Source organism: Nelumbo lutea, chromosome 3 (genome assembly GCF_056320005.1).
Source record: "Nelumbo lutea isolate HS-2025 chromosome 3, American lotus-T2T, whole genome shotgun sequence".
NCBI classification, from domain to species: Eukaryota; Viridiplantae; Streptophyta; class Magnoliopsida; order Proteales; family Nelumbonaceae; genus Nelumbo; species Nelumbo lutea.
In genome coordinates this window covers 39,254,300-39,269,595 of record NC_142686.1, presented here as the reverse complement: position 1 = coordinate 39,269,595, position 15,296 = coordinate 39,254,300, and the positions used below count along the sequence as shown (strand labels likewise).

The 15,296-nt window shown below is 39.3% G+C and overlaps 1 pseudogene across 1 annotated transcript; it reads left to right on the top strand.

The window, feature by feature from the left end:
- Positions 1–2,156: 2,156 nt before the first annotated feature.
- LOC148864371 (oligopeptide transporter 7-like) lies at positions 2,157–14,965 on the top strand (annotated as a pseudogene). The gene is made up of 7 exons (XR_016108944.1): positions 2,157–2,424; positions 2,567–3,099; positions 3,207–3,304; positions 12,409–12,978; positions 13,378–13,633; positions 14,042–14,224; positions 14,317–14,965. The product of XR_016108944.1 is annotated as an oligopeptide transporter 7-like (transcript).
- The last annotated feature ends 331 nt before the right edge of the window (positions 14,966–15,296 follow it).

Below are 15,296 nucleotides of genomic sequence, written 5' to 3'. Positions count from 1 at the left end.
CAAGCCTTTGTACGCATAGAGGCTAGGAGTTGCCTGAGGGGATGGCTCCACCAAAATCAGTAGCACTGGATCATGACCTCAAGTCCAATGGCCGGGGCACTCTCCTGGATCAGACCGGTCCATGGGAGGCGCCGCTTACGTGCTAAAGGGGGACAACCATAATGGAAGGCGACCATGCGCCGATGAGGTGACTTGGCACCGATGTGATGGGTCTCCTGTAAGACGATGATGACAGGCACCTGTGTGCCATGATGATAGGCAACCGCTTGGGACAGAACACACCCGTGCACCAAGGGCAACGGGGTAGCTCATTCAGCTTGGGCAAGGGATTGGCATTGTGAAGGGATGTACTTGACCCAAGCCCGCATGCCAAGCCTCCCTTGAGTATCAGCAGCGCAGTGCCGGTCCAACACTGTCCCCATGAGCAAGTGTGTGCCCATGAGGAACCCTGGTAGCCATGCTAGCCGTTAACCAGGGCCGCCCCGCAAGGGGATGATGGTCTAGGAGTGCCAAGGTTAGGCACCCAAGGAGGTCGACCACCCCTCCTGAAAGAGTACGTTAAGCTTTTGGTGGTTTGCTTGAAGATGACATCCGTTCTCCCAAAAATCTTACAGGCGAAAATGATGGGCATGTCCCTAACGTAAGCCTGCCAAACGTAGGCAAGGCTAAGCCTGTGTCAGACCGTCACAACGTGGCACCTCGTGACAACTAGGTAAACACCCAGCCAACAAACTTACGAAGTTGGTGACCTACCCGGGCACCAGTCTAGCCGGCCTGGAACGACCTGCACGCGGCCTGGAATGCGGCCTGCGCGAACTGCGCGCAGCTTGGAACGCGGCCTGCGCGACCTGGCCGACCTGGACCAGCCTAGCACATGATCCGACCAAGCCGCCCATGAGGTGCCCACCGACAAACTTGGCGAAGTACATGCTCCTCGAGCTCAGTAGCTCACCAGGGAGCTCACCAAAGAGCCAGGAAGCTCGATAGAGCTCGCCACAGGGAGTTCGCCCCCAGATAGCTCGCTATAGGCAGCTCGCCACTTGTAGAGAAGTTCGGTACAGGAGTAGTTTGGCGTATTGCATAAAGATCTCCTGCCTGACGACCTAGCCTAGACACTGACCTGCCGACTAACACAGGCGCCAACCTGATGACCTGGCCCAGACACCGACCCGCCGACTGACGCAGGCACCCCCCTGGCAACCCGGCCCAGGCGCCGACCTAGCCGCCTGACATAAGCGCCAGCCTGACGACCTCGAGGAGTTCACCACCGTACCCCGATTCTGACAGGATGTGACGAGTCTTACCATTTGGAGGCTTTTCACCCACCTAACCCGCGAGGACTCTGGTATATAAAGACCTCACCCCCCAAAGGGGAGGAGGATGAAAAAAGGGAAGTAACCCCTGCTCTCTAGCTCTCTCATATTATCTTCAAAACTCTCTACAATAAGAGTGATAACTTAAGCGTCGGAGAGCCCCCGCCGGGAAAATACCCCCGGGACCTCTGATTCAGTTCTCGCAGGTCCCTCAGCTCCCGCCACCTACAAAGAAGAGGAAAAGATGGAGTTCTCGCAGGTCCCTCAGCTCTCGCCACCTACAAAGAGGAGGAAAAGATGGAGTTCTCGCAGGTCCCTCAGCTCCCACTGCCTACAAAGGAAAGAAGACCACCTCATGCTGAAGGCAGTTGGATTGCGCCGCACCAGGGAGCTCCACCATTCTCTAAGTCACCGGCCGCCTAGTAGGGAGTTCGCCACCAAGTAGCTCTCTGCCAGGCAATTCGCCACCGGGCAGTTTGCCACCGAGCAGCTTGCCACCAGGCAATTCGCTACCGGGCAGTTCACCACCAGGCATTTCGCCACCAGGCAGTTCGCCACTAGGGAGCTCGCCACCAGGCAGTTCGCCACCAGAGTTCGCCACCGAGCAATTCGCCATTAGGCAGTTCACCCCCAGACAGTTCTCCACCAAACAGTTCGCCAGTAGGCAGTTCACCACCAAGTAGCTCATCACTAAGGCACACCACCATCGGGTCAAATGACAAGATACTTAACCAAAAAAATTATCACAAAACATGGCCGAAAACGGTTACATCAGGAACAATGGAGAAAGAGTAGTCTTGGGTACATTACAATCATAAGGTAGCAGCTGGTTTATTGTCGTGCACGGGTGAAAATGTAAAAGATGAGTTCCAATTTCTTTGGTTTACCATAAAAGAATTCTAATTTTTTCCTTTGTTTTTGGACCCTACTCCCAACTTACAATTTTCTTTGAGATGATTCAAGTTTCTCTCTGTGCAATGTATGTTGGATAAAATCATGATTCTCCTTTATAGTTCTGTTGCAGATAGAGGCAGAAAGTCACGGAGCAAGAACGAGAAAGAGAGACACAGAGAAATTATGGAATCTCAAGACCAGTTCAGAACCCCTCTTAGTGAGTCTTCTCGCCTCCTCATCTCCCTCTGGTTCCATTTCTATCTACCATACTACCTCACCCTACTGCTAAAGCTCTTGCTTTTTTTTTTTTTTTTTTTTTAACTTAATTGAATTCCTGTTTATTATAATTCTCCCTGCAGTTACGAATAGAGGAGGAGGTAAGGACGAAAATCATAACCGCCCATCCTCTTCTACTTCTTCACCTACTACCGAACTTATTCCGTCTTTAGACTGCCCAGAATCTGAAAACTCTCCGATCAAACAGGTTGCTCTGACGGTACCCACCACCGACGAAAACACCCTCCCGGTATTGACCTTCCGGATGTGGGTCCTAGGAACAATCTCATGCGTTGTCCTCTCCTTCCTCAACCAATTCTTCTGGTATCGCACCGAACCTTTGGCCATCACCGCCATATCAGCTCAGATCGCCGTGGTCCCACTTGGCCGTCTAATGGCGTCCATGATAACCGATCGCGCGTTCTTCAAGGGTTCCCGATGGGAGTTCTCGCTGAATCCTCGACCATTTAACGTCAAAGAGCACATCTTGATCACCATCTTTGCCAATTCAGGTGCCGGCACGGTTTACGCCATACACATCGTCTCTGCTATAAAGGTGTTTTATAAGAAGAATATCACCTTCTTTGTCTCCCTAATCGTCGTTATAACAACCCAGGTGATTCTCTCTCTCTCTTTAGACTCTTACTAAACGTATATGATTTGTTTACATTTTGGGGGTTTGAGTGGAACACCTTTTATAGGGTTGGATAGTTTGAATGGTAGGTGCTGGGGTTTGGTTGGGCAGGGATCTTCCGGCGATACCTAGTGGAACCGGCAGTAATGTGGTGGCCCGCCAATCTCGTTCAGGTTTCCTTGTTCAGGTACTTGTGCCTTCACCTCTGTTTCAACTTTCAAGATTTGTGTGTATGTGTGTGTCAGATTCTACTTTCCCGACGGTTTTCCGGCAAGCAAGTCCAGTTTAGCTGCACTTGATGGGATAGGGATCTGCTACCAACAGACCTCCCTCCCAACACTGTTCCAACGTGCCAATGCAGCCGTATGATGGGAACTTCTCCCTTTTCCTCGTGGAGAGATTAAATTTGAGTTTATAATTTGAGTTTATATCTTTACCATTTAGGCCCTGTTTGTTTATTCCAGCAAGTGCATGTTTCTTAAGTAAAAATTGCCCCAATAAGTGAGATTTAGTTTTTTTGTACATTGCAAGTTACTGAGCAAAGAGAGCGGTGAAAAGTGCTTATTGGTGTGTAGATAAATTAAATTATTTACAGGGTTTAACTGATATTCTTTGGTATTACCACAATAGTGGCAAGCAAACAAAAGTATCATGGTCAACTTACTGGTTGACCAATTTACTCCCCCCCACCCCACTAAATATAGACAAACAAACAAGGCCTTATTTGGACATGCATAGGGGCCGTTCAGGTTTTTTGTCATTTATTTAATAAACATTTTATACGACATTCATCTTGAAAAATGAGAAAAACGATTGAAAAACGCTTTTGGATTATTTTTGAGAGTTGGGTGTCATATAAACTGAATAGTGAAAAAACAACTTGGTGTTTGAGAAAAACATTAAAAATAAGCGTTTTTTTTTTCTTTGATCAATAACATCATCTTCATTAAATTAAGAGAAGAGAGGGAATAAGTATATAAAGGGAGAGATAAAATAACTTAGCTTCCCAAAAACAAAAAACACAGGGAATGCAAAGAAAAATATTAAAAACTAGCCCAAAAAACAGCCTCCCTATTCACTCCTTGCTTGGCCAACCCATCCGCAAATGAGTTGGCACTCCTCTTCACTCATCTGTACTGAATCTCAATGTCCCTATCCAGCCATAAGAACTGTTTTTTTTTTCAGTGTTAAAGTTTCACAAACCACTATCCTCTGTCTTCAACCAACTAAGCATCACCTTCGAATCACCCTCCAGAATCAAAACTTCAAATTTTCACAAACCACCCAGCTGTACTGAATCTCAACATTAAAAATAAGCTTTCCCCAACAAATGTTTCTCACACAAATAAATACAAACATTTATAAACAATCTAACAAAACAACGCCTGATCAAACTCTATTGGGAGAAACACTTATATGGCACTCATGAACTTGCACCATTTTTCAAAGAAACAACAAAGGAACCAAACAACACCTGGTATGTGCTTATTTTCCCTCCATGAGGTATTATTAATATTATATACCTACCAAAAAAATTAAAAATGAGGATCATTTTAGGGTACTCCAAAACAAGGGTCAATTATTTATACACCCCTAATAGTTACACGACTTTACTAAAACCTAGACTTTTAGTTTGTGTATTACTAAGATATTTCTTATACTTTGCAACCACTAACCACTTTATGTAATTGGTGCTTTTGTTAGGAATCATTTATACCTTCGAGAATGGCTAAATTTATCTTTTAAAACAAGTGAAAATTGTGAAACATAAATCCAAGGGTTTTTAATTGCTAGTCATCTTATCAACTTTTAGGGAATCAAACCATCACCCCAGATTTGGAAAAGGCGTGAACTGCACATAATGTGAGATCTGTTAGGGGCTATTTTGGAATAAAAAACAATAGACCCATGATCTTTCACAGTTTTCATTTATTTTAAGAGATTGCCTATCATTCTTAGATGAAAATGCAAACAGCTCTGGATAAAAGATGGATTAGATGAAGTGGTTGCAGACTATAGGGGTGTTTTTAATAATACACAAACTAGATGGTAGCAACCATAATGGGTGTGTAAACTAGAGGTATAGATGGTACCAATAAAGAGTGACTTAACACAAATAAATGATTTTAAAGGGGAAGTGAATGCCATTAAAAATATATTAACCAAAGAGTGGCAAGAAATGATCTAATAGTAGGACAGGATTCATTATTTAAGCTCCCATAATATGATGATAGATGGCATGGGAATAGATAAAGGGAAGGGCAAAACAGTATATATTCATGTAGCTAATTCCGTATGGTTGGGACAAGGGTGGGTTAGGATGACGATAATGAATAGGACAGGATTCATGTAAAGGAAGGAGAGAGGTTATTAAACTTCTTGATTTCTATGAAATACTGAACAACAAAAATTATAGTTGTTGTAGTTGTACTTATTTAGATGCAATCATCTCGGAATGTCAATAATGTCAAACCTGCATGTTATTAAGTGTAGTTTTATTTTTTTTTTCATAAATCAAAATACTAAGGTTGTGTTTGGTTTAAAAGAAAATGGGTTTCCCTATCTTGCCTAAGAGAATGCTCCAATGGTGGAAAGGACCCATAAGACAAAAGCTGGACACTTCTTTGCAAATATCTTCTGACTTTTGCTACCCTGTACTCATCAAAGATGCAGAGCTCTTGTTTGTACCCACTGTTGTGTTGATGGAAGGTCTTTAGTCATCTCTTCTTTATTTGTTTTGTACCTTTTGATGGTTAATTAATAATATGGATGGCGCATAAGTTAACTATGACAGTTTTTTTTCTTTTTGAACGAGTTTGATAATTGTAATAACAAACAAGTAAATATATAAATAAATAACAAATTGTTTTGGGTTGCTTGGTCAAGCTGTCTACCTAAGGGAGCCAAAGTGGAAACATTGGATCCTGTTAATTTGCGTCTTTCTTTTATTTTGAGAGGGAGAGCTTAATTTAATTTACTCTATCTTTTAATGGTAATCTCACCTCATCCGGTCATAATCCTTCTAATTTTCATATTAATTAAACATTATAAAACGATATAAAAGAGTGAGGACCGAGGAACCCCCCGAACCCCAACCATCAGATAGGATCAAGATATTGAGTGAAATCTGGAGTCTGAAAGGCCCGTCCACGGTGCATGTACACGGCCCTGGGACCGACGATTTAGCATCAGTCTTTTTTTTTCCTGAAAGGACTGTTGGGGTCCAGCCAGATGGACACAATTTATGGTATATTATGATTTATGGAGGGTGGACCCATGAGCTGGGCCTGTCATCGTTTTCAACCAGCAAGGATTCTTTGCTTTTGGACATCAGGGAATCTATTTCGAATGGAGTCCATGAGCAACACGTCAAAAACTTGATTGATAATTATTACATAAACATACTCTTCAAATATAACTGGAATTTTTTTCTCAACTTAGTATCTCTTCTCATATTTTCTATTTTTGTTTTCCACACATTCTTCACTAGTGATTTTAGGTAAGAAGAGCTAGCTATTCAAAAATCTATAATATACATCATGGTTTTGGAACGCCATTGACCCGGATGGTTGGACCGTTTGGCCTGGGAACCATTCAAGCAATTGATTCCATTTTATCCTAAATTCGATCCCTAGCAAAAAAATTATTGAATTGGTTAACGATTCGTTGACCCGGGTGGTCGAACTGTCGATCCGTTGATCCATTCAATGGTTTTTGGCCATTTTTTATTTATTTTATTTTTAATTTCTTTTGTTGTCAGAATGGTTCATCTGTTCGAATCGGATGATCAAACTGTCGACCCGAAAACTAGTGGCTAGAATGATTCCATTTCTGAAAATCACCCGGAAATATAAATATATATATATATATATATATATATATATATATATATTTATTTATTTATTTATTTATTTATATTAATTGAGTTCTCAATTAACATCTGCATGAGCTGTAGGTATATGGTACATAGGGGTGTAAATGGATTGAATTCGAATCAGATAAGGAAATATCTAAATTCGAATCCAATTAGAAAATTCAATATTGGAATTCAATTCAATATCCAACAGATATTGAAAATTAATATTTGAATTCAAATCCAATTAAATATTCGAATATTCGATTTGATTCGAATTCAACTAATTAATTATTTTAGGTAATTAATAAATATATAAAATAAATATTTTATTTATATAAATATATAAATTATTTATATAATTTAATTATAATATATATAAATTATAAAACATTTATAAATTTTATATATTATATATTTTATTTATATAAATATATAAATTATTTATATAATTTAATTATAATATATATAAATTATAAAACATTTATAAATTTTATATATTATATATAAGAATTAAATAACCAATCAAATTCGAATATTTATCAAATCAAATCAGGTCATATCCGAATCCGAATCCGAATCCGAATCCAATTAGCTATTCGATATGAATGGGATATCCGAATTTGACCAATTAAATATTCAAATTATTCGAATTCGATTCGATTATGCCGAATCTCCTAATTCTTCCTCTTCGGTACTTGCTTCATTTTTACAAGTACATATGTCGTTGGCACAACATTCTTCCGAAGAAGTAGAGGATTCCCTTAGAGATACTTCTTCTTTTTCTTCTTCTAGTTCATTGATTTTCTTAGAGATGTTTTTATTTTTAAAACACTTATTGGCATAATGGCCTTTCTACCCGCATTTAAAACAAGTTGGGACTGAAGGTTTTCTTGTTTTAGAAAACCTTTTAGATTTCTTGTATTTCCTATTATTTTTTCCTATAAAAACTTGTTTTCTTTTTCTTATGGGCTGGTTTGGAAGCGGAGGATTTAGGAGCCATTTCAAACTGGTAACAAAAATCTCCCAACTCTCTTTTAGAGTTGATTTTTTCCTTTTTAACTTGTCTCTTTAGATGTAGATCATTATATAATTCTAATCATATCCGATTTACAACTTGGACTAGATATCCATATGAGTAACTAGAGTAAAGAATTCTACCACCTCCTATTTGTCTCAGGTAGGTCCTAACCTTTTCAGCAAATACTGGCGGGAGTCCAGAAATGAATTGTTCTTTCCATAAATCATGTCTAGAGTTGGTTGTACCATCTAAAATCAGATAGGGTTTTACATTTAAGATGGAATTCTTCAAAGAATCGAATGACCCATGAGTGTCTAAAGATAAAATTCTGCAATAGGAAGACTCTATACCGGGCGTCTTGATAATCCCAGTAATTGAATATCTTGGGTCTTTTGTCAATAGGCTTAGTGATGAATTTTGGCTTGTTGGCATCACCTCAAGCGGATAAAGATATAAACTTGACTATTACTAGCTTGGAATAAGCTAGTTCAGAGTTGTTTGTGTCTTTAAAATAATGCTGAATTCGTGCAGATCCAGTATAGAGGAGAGTTTCTTCATAATATTTCTGATCTTTATTTTGACTACAAACTGTGAAGTGATGCCCGTCAAGGATGGAGAGGGCTAACTGCTGAAGTGCTCCTTCTGGGTTGACATGAGAGGAGACAGAGGCTGCTTCTTCTTGAGAGATGGTTTCCACAAAATCTAAAGAGTTAGAAATATATTGGCTCGAATAGCCTCTTCCATAGTTGGAGATGGATCCCTGATTAGGGGAGATATTGATGGGGACTAATTAGTCTTAGAATTTGATTTGATCTGATGATTAGATCTTGGATTGAACTTATTAGTTCTTCTAGAGCGCCTGGAATTAGGACTTACAGGAAGACAAAGTCTTCTATCAGTCATCTTCAATTAGATAACCTTGTAAGAATTCCCTTGTTAGAAAATTTGGTAGAGCATTTTCTCATCCTTTAATATATTTTAATATCAAAATAAAAAACTAATAAAATAGCTTGCCATCTAGCAAAAATTTGTTTTGAAACCAGGTTTTTTACATCTTTTTCCAAAATTTCTTTGGTAGATTTATAATCAATTTGAAGGGTAAAATGCTGGTTTGTCAAATCACTTTGAAATTTAGTAATGCAGAGAACTATGTTGAGCATTTCCTTTTTTACAATGGAATATTTCTTCAAGGTATCATTCCAAGTTCTAGAGGTAAACTGAACAATTTCATCTCTCTAGTCCCTTCTTTGTTTTATGACTCCTCCATATCCTAATTCGCTGGCATTAGTTTCCACTATCTTTGGTATTTTTGGGTGAGGAATATTGAGACAAGGAAGAGTATTTACTTGTTGCTTAATTTTTTTCATTGTTTTTGTGGATTGTTCGTTCCATTCTGGAGGTTTCTCCTTCAACCTCTTTTGGAGCAGCCGGCGGTCTTGAACTAATCCTTTATAATAGTCTGCTACATAATTTAGACAGCCTAAAAATCTCTGGAGCTGGGTGTTGTCTTTAATTTCAACAGGGAATTTATTGGCAAAATCTATTGCTCTTTGTATGGCGCTATTTTTCCTTTGGATATTTGATATCCTAAAAATCTGATTTTTGTTTGAAAAAGTTTCATTTTTTTAATAGGTGTTGCTAGTCCGTTCTCCTTCATTACCCTTAGGAATATATTCAGGTGTTTTCAGTGGGACTTTATAGATAGGGAATAAATTAACACACCATCTATATACACTATTATGAATTGAATGTATGGGGTGAAGATCTCATTCATAATTCTTTGAAACTCAGATGTGGCATTTTTTAGCCTAGAAGGCATTACATTCCATTCATAGTGTCCGGAGGGCACTGTGAATGTCCATTGGTTTTTCTTTTTTAATTATTGTTCTTTTCAAATTCTTTTATTATCATCGAATTTTTTATTGGGCTGGCTATGATCTCATTTTTCCTATTTTTATTGCTTCTAAAGGTAGATGTATTGGTTCCACAATTTTTTCGATTGTTATTGTCTTCCAGGCTTTACATAGTTTTTCCGGTAACACACAAATCTAATTCTTCAGAGGGAGATTTCATTTTCTTGAACTGTTTTTGTTTTGCAAACCATTCCCAAAATGGGATATTTTCTTTTAATTCATTCATATCACTGTACCATAACTCTCTAATACGATCTCTTTCTTTTTTAGAGAGTTTTCCAAAGAACCATTTCTTCTTTAAAGGTTGTGCATTAAAGTCTAACCTAATAAGGTTTTTGCCTATTTGGAAATCTTCTTCTATTTCCAACATATTAATTTCAAAGTCTGCCTCTATAGGCTCATAGGATTTAGTTGATTGATTTTCTCTTCGAGTTGTATGATAGTCTGAAGAAGGGGTATCCATCATTGATGTTTCATAAGTGGCATAAATGATGCCGGGAGGAGGATGTGCAGATTCTGTTAAATCTATTGATCTTCTGGATCTTGTATCCATTGATTTGGCGTACGAAGGCTGCGAAGATGTCGAGGCTCTTCTAAACCTTAATTCTACCGATCCATGGAATATAGATGCCAATTCAGTGGATTCGATAGGTCTGAGATGTTCTGCTTTCGTGAGTGACCAACTATCTAACAATTTCACTTACGAATTCGGCATTATTCCAGAGACCCAAACAAATCCGAACTAGCTTATTCCAAGCTAGTAATAGTTAAGTTTATATCTTTATCCGCTTGGGGTGACGCTAGCAAGCCAAAATTTATCACTAAGCCTATTGACCGAAGACCCAATATATTCAACTACTGGGATTATCAAGATGCTTAGTACAGAGACTTCCTGTTGCAGAATTCCATCTTTAGACACACATGGTTCATTTGATTCTCTGAAGATTTTCAAGGCTCATATCCTGACTGACATATGTTTGGTGGACCTTTTGGGGAGCTTTGTATTATCTGACAATTTCACTTCCTTCTAGGTGATTTGCCTAGGAATTGTAACATTATTCCTAGCATTGGTTTGGAATAGGGTAGTCATTCCCCTAATTCCTATTATCCTGGTATTAGGACAGATAGTATTCATGGTCTTAAAGTAGACTCTATACACTAACGCTATATTCTATGATCCTGGTTTCATGTCAAAACCTTGGGTTTAAAGCCAGAGGGTTAAGGCTACATGAATCCTGGGATCCATTAGTGATACGGAGAAATTTGGGAAGGTATTGAAGTAACCTTCATTACCCTTAGGAGTATATTCAAGTGTTTCTAGTGGGACTTTATAATGGGGGATAAATTAACACATCATCTACATACACTATTATGAATAGAGTGTATGGGGTGAAGATCTAATTCATAATTCTTTGAACCTCAAATGGGGCGTTTTTTAGCCCAAAAGGCACTACATTCCATTCATAGTGTCTGAAGGGCATTGTGAATGACGTCTTATATCTATCATTTTCTTTCATTATAATCTGCCAATAACCTGATTTTAGGTTAAATTTGGAGAATATTTATGCATCGTATAGACGGTTTATTAGATCTTGTTTATTAGGAATAGGACATCTGATCCATCTCAGAGCCTTATTGAGGGGCTTATAATTTATTACTAATCTTAGTATTCCCCTTTCTATTTCTGCTGCATTTTCTACATAGAAAGTAGGGTAAAATACAAAAACCTCCCCTAAAGTTTTCTTTTAGCAAAAACCTCCCCTTTATTTTTGAAAAAATCAATAAATTCTTTCATTCCATCAATGACTAAGATGGAAAATGTTAAAGAGATGATATTTTTTTTTTCAAAATACCTATTTTTACCCTTTTATAGATTAATGTGCATCTATTTTTACTAGAATAGCATTGTCGCTGCTTAAACACTATTCATCTTCTTCCTTACAACACCTAGCGGCAGAATAGCGGTGCATTCCATAATCCACTCAAGAAATCAGTAGGTTCTCATGGAAAAGTGCCAGAAAATGTCATCCCTTCCTCTTTATTGCAGACCCTTCTCGTTAAACCAGAGTTTCTTGCCTCCCTGGGTTTCTCTTTATCTCTTCCCTCTCTATTTTGTTGATTTTTTTCAAAAATAAAGAGGAGGTTTTTGCTAAAATGAAACTATAGGGGATGTTTTTATGATTGTCAGAAACTTCAATAGAGGTTTTTGTATTTTACCCTAGAAAGTAGGGCAACTCCAAGGGAGATTTGCTGGGTCTTATTAGACCCTTTTTCCAATAATTCTTGGATTTCTCTTTTATAGATTTCTAATAATCTATTATTCATTTGAATTGGTTGGGCTTTTGTGGGGATTTTTGTTTCACTAAATTTTTTTTCATATGGTTATTATTATTATTATTATTATTATTTGGCTTCAATCAATTTCATATCTCCCTTCTAAGGTTACAATAAAAATTTGTTTATTATTGAAGTAAACTAACCAGGTGTAGAATTTGCTGTTACAGGGCCCTACACGAAAAAGAAGAGAGATCCAAAGGTGGGCTAACACGAACTCAGTTCTTCTTGATTGCCTTCATCTGCAGTTTCGCTTACTACGTTTTCCCGGGCTATCTTTTCCCATTGTTAACCTCACTGTCATGGGTCTGCTGGACATTTCCAAATTCAAACGTAGCCCAACAATTGGGCTCGGGTCTTAACGGGCTTGGCCTCGGTGCTATTGGGCTTGATTGGTCAACAGTTTCGTCCTACCTTGGGAGCCCACTTGCGAGCCCATGGTTTGCCACTGATAATGTGGCTGCTGGTTTTTTTATCATAATGTATATCCTAACTCCGATCTTCTACTGGCTCAATGTTTTCAAAGCCAAAACATTCCCCATATTCTCTGATGGCCTCTTCACCTCCTCGGGGCACACCTACAACATCTCAAGCATCATAGACTCCAATTTCCATCTTGACATCAATGCCTACGAGAAGAACGGGCCGCTCTACCTCAGCACTTTCTTTGCTATGACCTATGGTGTTGGCTTTGCAGCGCTTACAGCTACGGTTGTTCACGTCCTTCTCTTTCACGGCAGGTATATATCACTGACAAGACACTGGCCAATGCTAGCATCACGACCTTGCCTTTCAGGGTCTGTTTGATTTGCAATCGAAATTAGAATCAGAATAGTTTATTCTTATAGTCAGTTTGGTTCAAACGGGAATCTGAATGAGAATTAGAATCAACTGGAATATGATTTTATTCCCAAGAAAGGGCGAATGGCCATCCTTTAAATAGGAAAAGGTGGAATGGCAATATGATTCCAATTTCATCGAACCAAACAGTTGGAATCGGAATGGGCAATTCCGAACCACTATTCCCATGAACCAAACAGGCATTCAGTCTTCACCCATCAAAATGTAAACATTTGTTTTGAAAACAAGTCAATTTATAAGGCAGAGTGCAAAACCATGTGATGGTGCTCTGTGTGCAGGGAAATATGGCAGCAAAGCAAGTCGGCCTTCCGAGAAAAGAAGATAGATATACACACAAGGCTTATGAGCAGGTACAATCAAGTCCCCGAGTGGTGGTTTGTGTGCCTCCTCGCGGCTAACGTTGCAGCCACCATCTTTGCTTGTGAGTATTACAACGACCAGGTGCAATTGCCGTGGTGGGGCGTCTTACTAGCTTGTGGCCTTGCTATTTTCTTTACTCTCCCCATGGGCGTCATTACTGCCACCACAAACCAGGTAAATAATTTGATTCTTCTCTCACAGTTCTCTCCCTTCAATGAGAAGCTGAAAGAGTATTTGATGATCAAGTTCATCTAGCTCATTGCGTTACAAATCTTTTGTTTGAACCAACCGTGTTTTCAAACCTCCGTTGACCTGGATGATTGGACTGTTCGATCCAGGAACCGTCCAGGAAAAAATTCCATTTCACCCTTAATTCAGTTCTTGGCCAAAAACCGCTGATTTGATCAATGACCTGCTGACCTAGATGGTCGACCCATCAACCCATTCAACAGTTTTGGAATAACCGTCCATTGGAAGAAACAGTCAAACCATCGAACCAAAAACCGGTGGCCAGAACGGTTCGGTTCCAGATACGTTTATACTTTTTAAAACCTTGATAATTAACTTCATTTTGGAATACAGACACCAGGCCTGAACATCATCACAGAGTATATCATTGGATACTTGTATCCAGGTCGTCCCGTTGCTAATATATGCTTCAAGGTTTATGGATATATCAGCATGACACAGGCCATCACCTTTCTACAAGACTTCAAGCTCGGTCACTACATGAAAATTCCGCCCAGGACAATGTTCATGGCACAGGCAAATTAGTTTCTGATCCAGATCCGGAGGACTACTACAGTTAGCTGGCCTTCACCCACCGAATTATCATTTGCTTTTCTTGATTCCAACAGGTAGTTGGAACACTTATAGCAGGTCTAGTGTACTTGGGAACCGCATGGTGGCTCATGGCCACTATCCCAGACATCTGTGATACTTCATTGCTACCCCGAAACAGCCCATGGACCTGCCCAAGCGACCATGTGTTCTACGACGCCTCCGTCATCTGGGGATTAATTGGGCCACGAAGGATCTTCGGTGAGCTTGGCACCTATAAGGCCATCAGCTGGTTCTTCCTAGCAGGGGCCATCTCCCCTCTCCTAGTTTGGTTTGCTCACAAGGTCTTCCCACAGCACAAGTGGATCGGACTCATTAACATGCCTGTCCTAATAGGGGCAACATCATCGATGCCCCCGGCTACTGCCGTAAATTACAGCAGTTGGATTATCGTCGGTTTTCTCTCCGGCTTTGTTGTGTATAGGTACCGCCAGCAATGGTGCAGCGCCATAACTATGTTCTATCTGGGGCTCTTGACGCTGGCCTTGCGTTTATGGGTGTGTTACTCTACTGCTCGACTTTAACGGTTGAACCGCCAAAGCGGAAAGCGGTGCCCTGACCGATTTGATCACCTGTTCGATTTTAAAAACCATGGTTGCATCTATCCAACTTAGACAAGTGGCAGCTTAAGAGGCACCACATTGCTGTTATGATGAGGACCCCTTCGATATTGTAGCATACTAGCGTGACTCTTATGCATTTCTTTTTGTAAAATGTAATTGTTTTAACAAAATCAATCTAGTTTCCACATGTTTCTAAAGAAATAAAAAATTGTTTATAAAATGAATTTAGTATAGGATTAATTATAAATTTTTATGTGTTGTAAGGAGTTATTATTGATATACTATAAATCCTCAGTATTAAAATGTTTTAATATATGATTTTATATGAGGTTATAGTTTGTCATGCCCCATTTTACTGAAAAAAAAAATTATTGCAAAAAAAAAGTCTTGAATTGATTTTTGGGTATTCTCATTTAAGATATAATAGCATAAGA